Source organism: Eulemur rufifrons, chromosome 16 (genome assembly GCF_041146395.1).
Source record: "Eulemur rufifrons isolate Redbay chromosome 16, OSU_ERuf_1, whole genome shotgun sequence".
NCBI lineage: Eukaryota > Metazoa > Chordata > Mammalia > Primates > Lemuridae > Eulemur > Eulemur rufifrons.
The window spans coordinates 52520732-52532687 of record NC_090998.1 but is presented as its reverse complement, the minus strand read 5'-3'; the positions used below and the strand labels follow the sequence as shown (position 1 = coordinate 52532687).

General features: G+C 41.2%; 1 pseudogene; it reads left to right on the top strand.

Annotated features, from left to right (window-relative positions):
• Positions 1 to 6362: 6362 nt before the first annotated feature.
• On the top strand, positions 6363 to 6452 carry LOC138397743 (U6 spliceosomal RNA; annotated as a pseudogene).
• The last annotated feature ends 5504 nt before the right edge of the window (positions 6453 to 11956 follow it).

The following is an 11956-nucleotide window of genomic DNA, read 5'->3' as shown; positions in this document are numbered from 1 at the left end:
AACTCCCCTTGGGGAAAATCAATCACTTTCTCCTCTGGCCCCCCAGTGTATCTAGTACTCCCCCAATCACAGTCTTCCTGTTGTTCACTATTCTTGTTTATTTTCTGAATCCCTCACTAGATTGTGAATTACTTAAAACTAGGGATGTGGGGTCAGTCATCTCTCTGTCCTCCGTCATCCATTACAGTGCAGAGAACACTACATGTGCTTGAAAGCGAGTGACGAAGAAATAGTCTGTCCAGGGGACATAACATTGAAACAAGTTTTCAGAGTATCCAAAGTGAAACACTGTTGTCCCAGCCACTCAGGAGGCTGAGGTGGGAAGATCGGTTGAGCCCAGGAGGTCAAGTCCAGCCTGGGCAACATAGCAAGACCTTGTCTCTAAAATAAAATAAAATAAAATAAATAAAAAGTGAAGGTGAGTAAAGGTCTTGGGGAATATACCAAGATCTATTTACTCTGATTCAATTTTGTGAAAAGTGTTTTACCTCCATTTGTGGGGAGGTATAAAGGAAATTTAAGACACAGCCCTATCAGAGGTGATCTGACCAGGGCATACCCACCCTGACTAAATGCATTCAACAGTGCGTAAGTGACTTAATGAGTAGTCAAGATTCCTAGAGGCAATAATTTCAGTTGTTGCCACTGCCTGCTTCTAGTGACAGGAAATAAACAGCGAATCTCTAGCTGACATAAAACACAGATGCCTCCCGAACCACAAGTTTGCCGGAGAAACTTGTCACAGTCGTGCCAGCTGCCTGTGTTGTTGCTTTGTTGCTTTCCACAGATCGACCCACAGACAGGGTGACTTTATTATTGCAGAAAAAACAGCCTAAGGAAGCAAGCCAAAAATACACATGTGATGCTTTGCGATTTAATAATGAAACATGTGAGCAACTATCTCAAAGTCCATACAAAATGGGAAGTCAAGGAGTTTGCATGTTCACACCATCCGGCATCTATTATAGTTACGTGGAACATAGCAAGTGCTCAAAAGATGTGTGATGAATGAATTTCTGTAAAGTATGTCAGACTGAAAGATTCCAGGAGGTACATAAAGTAAGGGTATAAACCAGTTATCCTGCAAGGTTGTCTGAGAATAAGAACTAGCTCTGGTTTCCAGACAACAAAGGGAAGACTGGGCAGGTCACTGCTTCCCAACTTTGTTGGTCTACTATTGGATCAGCAGGACCAAGTAAGGGAAAAGGCCACATGGAGGGGGTGGAGATTGCTAAAAAAAAAAAAATGTCTTCACACTCAACTGATTAATAAGCTGTATACTGTGCTACCAGCCTGAAATTGTTTCATGCATTTTTTAAACATACTTTCATGAAAATTTATTATCCCTGCTTCCTGCTTTTTTAAGCAATGCCCTTTCCGTAGGGTTCTGCCTAAGGTAAACATAAGAAGGCCAGTCATTTCTAGGTACTTGCCATGGTTCCAATGAGTCCCCTCCAAATTTCAGGTATTAAAACTTAATGGCCAATGTGATGGTATTAAGAGATGGGGCCTTTAAGAGGTGATTAGGTAATGAGGGTTCCTCCCCTTGTGAATGGGATTAAGGCCCTTATAAAAGAGGCTTCACGCAGCATTTGGCTCACTTGCTCTTCTACCTTCAACCGTGTGAAGACACAGCATTCCTCCCTCCATAAGATGCAGCAACAAGGTGCCATTTTGGAAGCAGAGAGCAGCCCTTGCCAGACAACCGAACCTGCCAGCACCTTGCTCTTGGACTTCCCAGACTCCAGAACTGTGAGAACATAAATTTCTATTCTTTATAAATTACCCAGTCTCAGGCATTTTGCTATAGCGGTGCAAATAGACTGAGCAACTCAGTAACTCTGTTGTCTAAACAAACAGGGGATGCCTGGGGGCCAGTGATCTCCCACCAATTAGATTTCTTAAAAATCTTTTAAATTCATTCCAAGGGATTTAGACTCAATCTAATTTTGTTTTCCTACTGCTTCCCAGGAAACAATTCTGTCCTATCGGGGTACGCACGTCGATGTTCTGCTCTTCTCTCCCTGCTCTGTGTTCTGGCAGGCTGCTCAGCCCTGTGATGTACCACCTGGGCTTCATAGCTTTCTGGCTTCCTGTTTTGTTTAGCCAGTGAGAGGCACCAGCAGGAGATCAAAGGTGGGAGAGGAAAGTAGTCAGGGTATTTCTTCCTGCTCTTCCTGCTGGCCCATGATTCTGGTGGTGATTACGGGTTGCTATGACTATAGCTTCTTCCACAAGCCCAGCTTTCTCCCCCGCCCTCTTCTGGCTGAGGGGTGGGAGAGGAACCTCGCAGTGGGCTGTCATTGGCTGTCCCACCATTCCTTGTTGATGCCCTTAAATCTTCCGCTGCTGCAATAGTTCCTTCAACAAATTATTTTCAGTTAAACCCTTTTGAATGTGCCCCTGTCTGATATACCACATCAAAGAGTTTTATTTTTACACCAAGTATATCAGGAAGCCATTAAAATGTTTCAAGTTTGAATTTCAAAATTATAACTCTGGCTCTGGTTTGAGGCATAGATTGAAAAAGAGGAGGGTAGATATGGGTAGATCAGTTAGAAGATTATTGCAGTGGTCCAGAGGAGAAATCAAGGTGGATTGATTAAGGTGTAGGTAAAGGTGGAGATAGAGGATGCAAAAGATGTTTGAATGTAAAATCAGCAGAAGCCGGTGATAGATTCAGTATGGAGAGAGGGAGGTAGGTGAGAGATCGAGGTGTCAAAAGTAACTCTTTGTTTTTTAGCTTTTGATCATGCTCTATGACAAGAAATGCAGCATTGGAAGATAGCATTTTAGGACTAGATTTCACAATTTTAGATTTTGATTTAGGGCATGTTGATTTTGAGGCAAATAAATACACAAGCCTAATAACTTAGAGTAGAGGCAGGACTGGAGATATGCATTTGAGAGTTGTCTGTGTATAGGTGTTAATTAGCCCTGTGAGTTATCGTCCCTGGAAATGAGAGTGCTTTCAATGTCCCCGATAGAAATTTTGTGGAGACTGTTTAAGGACAGTAAAAATGAAAACACATGACCGAATATGTGAAGTGAATCTGTCAGTTGGTTTTTTATTGCCCAGATCAAATGCAAACATCTTAATACAAACATTAAAAATGTAAAATAATAAAAAGAACTATCATTTATTAAGTACATATTATATCATTTTTAATTATCCAAGTCTGATGCAAAATGTCTTAATGCCTTATAGAGAATGCATGCTAAGTGAACAAAGTGATATGCTCATGTTCTCAAAAAGCATTTTTTCTCACCCTGAAGTACAAGGACCTTACATTGCACAAATTTAAGTGAGGTTGTCATGGTAACTAACTGCAGAGGATTGCTATCACTATTTGTGTTATTTCATGTTCTTGCAGTATGGCCTACGTTCCTATCCATCTCACCCATATCCAATCCAAAAAAAACAATTTCTTCTTGATCTAGAGTCCTGTCTTCAGCAATTGCCAGAGACACTTTCCTAGATTCTTATTCTTATATCCTCTAAGAATATTCATTGGCTCTGACCATGCTATAGGATCTCATCATTATCCATCCTATAATTAAAATGTCTAAATCTGAATCTGTAGAACAAAAATATTCAGTTTTGTAAATGTAACCAAACAGGGTTATCTTTTGGCATAACAAGAAACAGTGTTTTACTTACAAATGTGCATACGTGTACATATACATGCATACATGTACTGAACCATATCATAAAACCATGCTCACCTTTGCCATTTGTAATTTACTCTGAAATTTTCTATTCTATTCTCCTTAGCTTTTTACAACGCTGGTTGTGGCCCACCAGCTTGATTTCATAATCCACTCTTGAATCACAACCCTCAGACTGAAAAACATTTTCTAAATCCTGCATCTTCCACCAATTTCATAATTCCTTGTTTCACCATGAATGCATCCCTGGACTCTCACAATGACCTAGGTGTTGCCATTGACTTTTGCTAATTTTTGACCCAGACTCACTAGATGAAGGGAGGAGGAAAAATAGTTGGTGACAGAAGGCAGCTCGATGAGGTTGCAGTTATGTGTGCGCGCACATATACCTACGTGCGTGTCACAGTTCCAGGGAACCTGTCACTTCATCTGCACTAAGGAGGCTGATGGCACATTTAGGAGAAATTCTTGCCTGGGCTTAATTATGAGAGGAGTTATGCTTCTGCTGAGCAACTGCTATGTTTTACACTCTAGAACACGGCACATTGTGAGGATGACCAGGTTTCTATTTTCTTGTTGGCTTCCAGAGACCCTTGAGCCAAACCAAGTGTATACCTTCCCTTCATTTCTAGATCCAAGTTCCACTCTCATCTTTATTTTTTCTTCATCTTTATCTATATGCCATTTTATATTTTATATGTCTTTAGAAGTTGCCTCAGATTTTTTTTTTCTGGAACATTGCAGGATATAAAGAAACAGGGGCTATAAATAGAAATCAGAAGCCTTGCGATGAGGTGGCGAGGACATGAGCATGGCAAGCAGGCTGCCAGAGCTCACGTCTTGGCTCTTTCCCTCACGGAGCCCGAAAGGGGGCATGTTCCCTGACCTATTCAAATGTTGGTTTCCTCTTCAATTAAATAAAGGAAAAAAGAGCATCTTCCTCAAAGGGTTATTGTGAGGATTATGAGATAATGCACGCAGAGTACTTAGAGTGTGTCATATGTAGTAAGTGCTCAACGAATATTAGCTAGTGTAAAAACAAATATATTTGAGCCTGGTCCTCACTGTTTCTGGACACACACCCACATGCACACACACATATGAACATACAAATACAGCCCACTTGTAAGCAGGCATGCAGCCTAAAGAAACATGAATAGCACTTTATTGATCCAAAGCTAGTGGGATGTGTAAGAAATGGTATTTTTGTGATACTCAAGGATGGTTCACATAAAATTTTTGCTAAGTAGCTCTATCAGTCTCCTTGGGGTGTCATAATAGAATATCACAGGCTGGGTGGTTTAAACAACAGAAATTTATTTTCTCGGACTTCCAGAGGCTGGAAGTCCAAGATCAATGTGCCAGCAGGGTGTCTGGGGAGGCCTCTCTCCTTGCTTTGCAGACGGCCACCTTCTCCTTGTGTTCTCACGTGTGGCCTCTTGTCTGTGTGAGCACGGAGACAGAGAGAGATCTCTGGTGTCTCTTCTTCTCCTTATAAGGACTCCAGTCTTATTGGATTGGGGCCTCACCCTTATGACCTCATTTAACCCAAACTACCTCCCTAAAGGACCTATCTCCAAAAATGATCACAACAGGGGCCATGGCTTCAACATAAGAAAATAGAGGGAACACAATTTGGTCCTTAACAATGTCATTGGCAGAAAGGAACATAGGAACTGTCAAGGAGAGAGGAAAAAACACAACCAACCAGAGAATGAGATTTTTCCAGCATGGAAGGGGGAGGAGAAAGGGAAGGAAAGGGCTGGCCTGGGGGAGGCCCTTGACCACCAGCACACACAGTGCAGAGAGAGGCGGGGCTGCCTGTCGACACTGTTGCACAGGCTGTGCTGAGCCTGCCCTGACTATCCCAGATCTGAGAATCACAGCTTCAGTCATGTGAACTCAGCTGGGGCATTTGATGAGAAGAGGCATTTTCCCATGACTTATGTAACTGTTTCTGGTCAGGCCAGAAATGCCATGGGAACTATTTCTCAGTGGCTCTGCTTGGCTTCGGATCAGTATTCAGTGTGTCCTTAACCAGCCCCACCTTGTCATTTTCTCTTGACCACTCATCATTAGTAAGGGCATTTTTCAAATTTCATTTGTGAAAGTCTCTAGGTAGCACCTTGGGGATGAAATCACAACAGGGAGAGGCGGTGGCTCCGAGCTAGCGATCTGCCACGGTTCCGAAAACAAGGCGGAGTGTGTGAGGGCATGTGTGTCCAAGTAACAGGCCTTGCAAATCAGTCAAGTTTTATACAGGAAAATCTTCAAACCAATCATCTTACCTAGAATGAGTCAACAGGAAACCTAATATGAAAAATCTGAGTTCACAATATCCTTAGGTTCAAACCCCAGCTAACACTAAGATGAACTGGCATCAAGCTAGGACAAATAGTCAAATTTTTGTTTACATAAATGTCACACAATTTAGCTAGTAGTTTCTGCCTTTACCAAACATATATATATATATTTATATATGTGTATATACATGATAAAGAAGAATAAAGCAGAGGAAGAATGTGAGAGGGAGAGGGAGGATGAAGAGGAACAGGAGGAGGAAGACAAGGGTAAGGGTGGACAGGAAGAGAAATAAGAAAAGGACGAAGAGGAACAGGGTGATGGGGAGAAGGAGGGATGGGGGCAAGAAGAGGGGTGAGGAGGGAGGGAGGAGGGTGGGTAACAGAGCTGTGGTGCTCGCTTTGGCAGCACATGTTCTGAGAAGATTAGCATCGCCCCTGCACAAGGATGACTCACAATTTCATGTAGCATTCCATAAAGTAAAAAAAAAAACAGGCCGGGCACAGTGGCTCACACCTGTAATCCTAGCACTCTGGGAGGCCGAGGTGGGCGGATCGTTTGAGCTCAGGAGTTCAAGACCAGCCTGAGCAAGAGCGAGACCCCATCTCTACTAAAAATAGAAAGAAATCATAGGGACAGCTAAAAATATATATAGAGAAAATTAGCCGGGCATGGTGGCGCATGCCTGTAGTCCCAACTACTCGGGAGGCTGAGACAGGAGGATCGCTTGAGCTCAGGAGTTTGAGGTTGCTGTGAGCTAGGCTGACGCCACGGCACTCACTCTAGCCTGGGCAACAGAGTGAGACTCTGTCTCAAAAAAAAAAAAAAAAAAAAAACCAAACAAACAAGAGCTGCGGAAAAAATCAGATAGAGTCTAGACCCAAATGTGGTCATTGAACTTATGGTCTTTGAATTTAAATGTCAATTTCTGACACTTCTTGGGACTGGGTTTCTTTCTCTGTCATCTTACAGGTTATTTCATATTAGTGGTTTAGAAAGCTTTGTTGTTGTTTATTATCATTGTATTTTATTCTAATATTTTTTTGCAGCAAAATTCTTTTTACCAAACCGAAGGTTATAGATGTCCATTATAGAATTCAGATAAAGGCAGAGTCCAGGGGCTCACTGCCCTAGTGAGCTACTAAGGGACCCCAGAGAGCATCGGCAGAAATCTGAATGCTGGTGTCTAAGCTCTCTTCAACTTAACTCTACCTTTGTCATCATCCCTTACCAATTCTAGAACATGAAGTCTCACTCCGATGCTGTTCACAGAGCCCCCCCCACAGGAAGCCTGCTTTCCAGGTGACTGTGCTGTCTAAATGAAATTCTTTGGGTGCTTCAGGCATCGAAATCCCTTCAACAGAAATCAGCCCACTGGATCCTGAATTTTACTCTCTGAGAAACAGCATGATTACCATGCAATTTTAAGTTTTCCCCAAAATGCTAACCAATTAATATCTATATCCTAGATGTAAAATGCCCCCAGCATGGCAGATACTCTGTGTCATCAGATATCGTGGCAAGACTCCAGTAACGTCTCCAGTTCAGACTGCTCGACACCGACGCTCTCTGCCACAGCACGATCTGGCTCACCACCACATAGAAGACCCACACTGAAAAATCTGGCCTGAGATTATTGCTGGAACAGTCCTGGGAACAAGTCCACCACCACCATCATGCATATGCACAGCCTCTGCAAAGCCTACTCTGAATTCAGAATGCTGCAAGGAGGAGCCTGCCTAAGAATTCTGTAACCCAAACCTCAGTCCAGAAGCCAAACCATTTAACCCACTGGCAGTAAACAGTTAGAAAATGAACTAAATTTAGAATGTCCAAGTAAGCACTGAAGTTCTTTCCTCAGTGTTTGGTTCCAGAGCCCTATTCTGGACATCACACCAAACAAAGCAACGTAACTGACAAGCAGCAATGGCCAAAGTGAATTCGGTTTTGGAAATGAACAAGCGTCTCAGTTTCTCTATAGATTAGTCCTGCAGCTGCCATCCTCTGGCAGGGGACACAGAGGTTGTATCCATCAACACACATTTTTTGGGATGACTTCAGGACTCCCCATGTTTGGCTACTCTTGTTCCCAGACTGTCAGATATCATCTACTTTGGCCACTTTTTTTTTCTAACCACATCAGATTAAAGCCTTGTTCTCCAGCAACTTACTCTTAGCACAAGGTGTTTACAAATAAAAAGCAATTATATGGGCCGGGCGCGGTGGCTCACGCCTGTAATCCTAGCACTCTGGGAGGCCGAGGTGAGTGGATTGCTCAAGGTCAGGAGTTCGAGACCAGCCTGAGCGAGACCCCGTCTCTACTAAAAATAGAAAGACATTATATGGACACCTAAAAATCTATATAGAAAAAATTAGCCGGGCATAGTGGCGCATGCCTGTAGTCCCAGCTACTCGGGAGGCTGAGGCAGTAGGATCGCTTAAGCCCAGGAGTTTGAGGTTGCTGTGAGCTAAGCTGATGCCATGGCACTCACTCTAGCCTGGGCAACAAAGTGAGACTCTGTCTCAACAACAAAAAAAAAAAAAAAAAAAAAAAAAAAGCAATTATATGAAATCTAACATCAGACCACAGAAAAGAGAGCAAACATTTGATGTAATTAGACACTCAAGTCTGTATTTCTCTTTTGCAGTCCAAAGCAACTTACTGACTTCAAGTACTTGTCCCCTTCAGCCTCAACATCGAACAGCTGCATCTGTGACAAAAGCCATCTTCAAGAGAATTCTAATATTTCAGAAAACCTCACAGAAAGAATCTGGTTCCCTACGATAAGACTGCAAAGGCTAACTTTCACATCAAGTGTTTTGGCTGTAGGCTGGAAGTATATATATATCATCATTAAGATGATAAATATCATTAAGATGGTAAATATTCTTTTTTGAATCTCAGGTTGATCCAAAGTTTTGATTAACAGTTATCTAAGCCTTTGATTAATTAAAAAATGGTGAAACAACATTTTTTTCATACCGAATGTAGTTTGGTAGATTGTATCTTTCAAAACATGGAACCCAGGAAGGAACAATAATAAAAGGAGTCCTTGAGGGTGAAAATATTGGCAACTACTGAGAAATAATTCTAAGGATATAATTAAGAAAAGTGTATATAAGAAAAACGATCGACTGGGCGTGGTGGCTCATGGCTATAATCCCAGCACTTTGGCAGGCTAAGGCAGGAGGATTACTTGAGACCAGGAGTTCAAGGATGCAGTGAGCTGTGATTGTACCACTACATTTCAGCCTGGGTGACAGAGCAACACCCTGTCTCTAAAAAAAAAAAAAAAGAAAGAAAGAAAATAAAAGAAAAGTAAAGAAAAGAAAAAAGAAGAAAAGCAAAGCAAAGAAAAGAAAAGAAAAGAAAAATTATCCCAGCTCTGCCTGTGATAAAGAGAAGTTTAAAGCAATATGAAAGACTAGTAACAGAGGAGTTGTTAATAAATAAGAATACACCTGTATAACACAAATACTAAGCAATCACTAAAAGGTGCTGCAGATGTGAATTTATTGAAATGAAAAAAAAATGTTCATAATATATTGCTAGGTGAAAAATAACAGGTTACTAAGCAGTTTAATAAGTATAAATGCTATAGAGCAGCAGTCCCTAAGCTTTTTGGTACCAGGGCCCCGTTTCATGGAAGACAATTTGACCAAGGAAGGAGGTGGAGGAGTGGAAAGGGGAAGGGGGAGTGGGGAACTCACAGCCTGGGTGTGGCCCTGTTCCTAACAGGCCACGGACAGGTACCAGTCCTGGTCCACAGACTGGGGGGTGGGGACTGCAGCTATAGAGGGTCTGTGTCTAGGTGATGGGATTTTGCATATTTTAGCATTTTCATTTGATCATCATTTCTAAATTTTCTATGTAGCTTTTGTGATAAGGAAAAAGATTAAGCTAATTATGAACAAAAAAATAAATATCAAGATCAGTAGAGGAGGGAAAATCATGATGCTGAACAATAGATTTAAGGTCAGCAAAAACTCAAATAAAATATAGTAAAACATCATGGAAATGTATAGTAAATTTGAGAAAATCCAGAAGTACTTAATCTGGGAACCCCATGTCTTTGCTCCTCTGATCTGGAGTTTCTTCCCCACAGTCCCCTTCTGCTCCCACGTGCTGGAGGCTTTCTCCTACTTCTCTAGCCCTGCTTTTGAAAATTCCTTTTGCGCTAATTTTCACAATCACAGTCAACATTTTAGTATATCTTTTTAAAAGCAGCTGCATTCAATTTTGTACTCAAGGTTAGTCTTTCTTTCCTAGTTCTTCCCTTCTTTTCCCTTGTATTCCCCAATTAATCTGAAAGCCCTTTGTGCACAGGAAATATCCTTATATTAACAGCTTTGTTTTGTGTGTGTGCCTTAATCCCATTTGGGTCTCACTGTGGTAGGGAACATAACCAGTCTAGTAGCTTGTATGCAGTAGGCATTCAATAAACACTTGTCACAGTTGTCCAAATGACCTTTCTCTTTTTTACCAGGTTATAAATTTCTTCTGGGATGGGCCATGTCCTGTTAATCTTTGTATCTCCTTTAGCACCTTATGATCACCTATGCATACAGTAGGAGCTCAATAAATGTTGATGAACCAAATTATGATGACTGACTCCGGCTTCTTCATTGACTGAACAATTCTAAAACATTTCTGTTTCTCTTTAACTCAGTAGTTCTCAATGAGGGACCAATTTTGCTCCCCAGAGTTCATCTGGGCATGTCTGAGATTTTTTGGAAAGTCGTGACGGGGGAGAGGGGAGACTCCTACTGGCACCTAATGGATAGAGACCAGTGGTGCTGCTCAACATGCTACAGTGCAGGGAGCAGACTCGGCAACAGTTATCTAGTGCACAATGTCAATAGCACCCAGGCTGAGAACCCCTGCTTTCACTCTATCTGTACATGTCGATGCCATCTGAACATCACACTCATTTTTTTTCTTTTTTTAAATTTCAGAATTGTTTTTCTCCTCTTTTACTGCCCTGCCATATACATGCATAACTTTTAGAGAAAGAATCCACAAGCCTCGCTGGGTCCAGTTTGTCGTCTATTTTCTAATAGATAAGACCTGCCCCACCTACCTTTTAGGGTGATTGTGAAGGTAAAATAAAAGAATAAATCTTCAAATCCTTTTAGAAACAGATGGACTATATTAATAAGCTCTGCCAAGATACATTCTGAGGGGGAAAGGGGATATTTAGTAGAACACGAATCTCATTCCCTCACCAATAAACACATCTATTTTCTATTCTAAGTCATCCAATAAGCATTTATTAAGCACCATCCATATAGAATAAAAATTGCTACTAGATATTTGATAGAAAGAAATTATAAAATTTAACAACATGAAGGTAAAACTATAATAATTTCTGGGCTCTAGGTAGTTAGGAATACTTTTATTAAGCTGGAAAATGCCTTATGTATTTCTCTATATGAGCATGAACCAGGGTGGCAGAAAGTGTGGCAAAATTAAACCTAGAACTCATCACTATGCTCATGTAATCAGACAGTGATCATTTTTGTTGAAGACTTTGCTGAAGTCTTATTTATATGAACTCTGCCTCCTTTGGTTCTGCTGGCAATATCTAAATCTCTTGTATTTCTCATCTATACATCATGCATGTTGAGAGCTCAAATCCAAGAGACTGCCCAAAGAAAACACTAGAGTCTTCTGAATGTTGGAGGTTCTCAGAACTTAAGAATTTAGACCTTCAACAGAACATATGAATGTTGAAAGGCATGAGCAATTGTTTTAAAACAAACTAGGTGCATTCATTCTTTGGTCAGGTTCCAAAGCATTGATTTGATCTGTCAAGATGATCTAAAATATGCATGATTGTATCTCAAGGAGCCTAAAGCCCACGCATTCTGTAACTACAGAACCTCAATTTTATATGTATCCTTCAGAGACTTACTTTTTACATTTTCCCTCAATTTATAGCAAAATTGTTTGGAAATTGGGTCACTGAGAATAATAGCCAGTTGG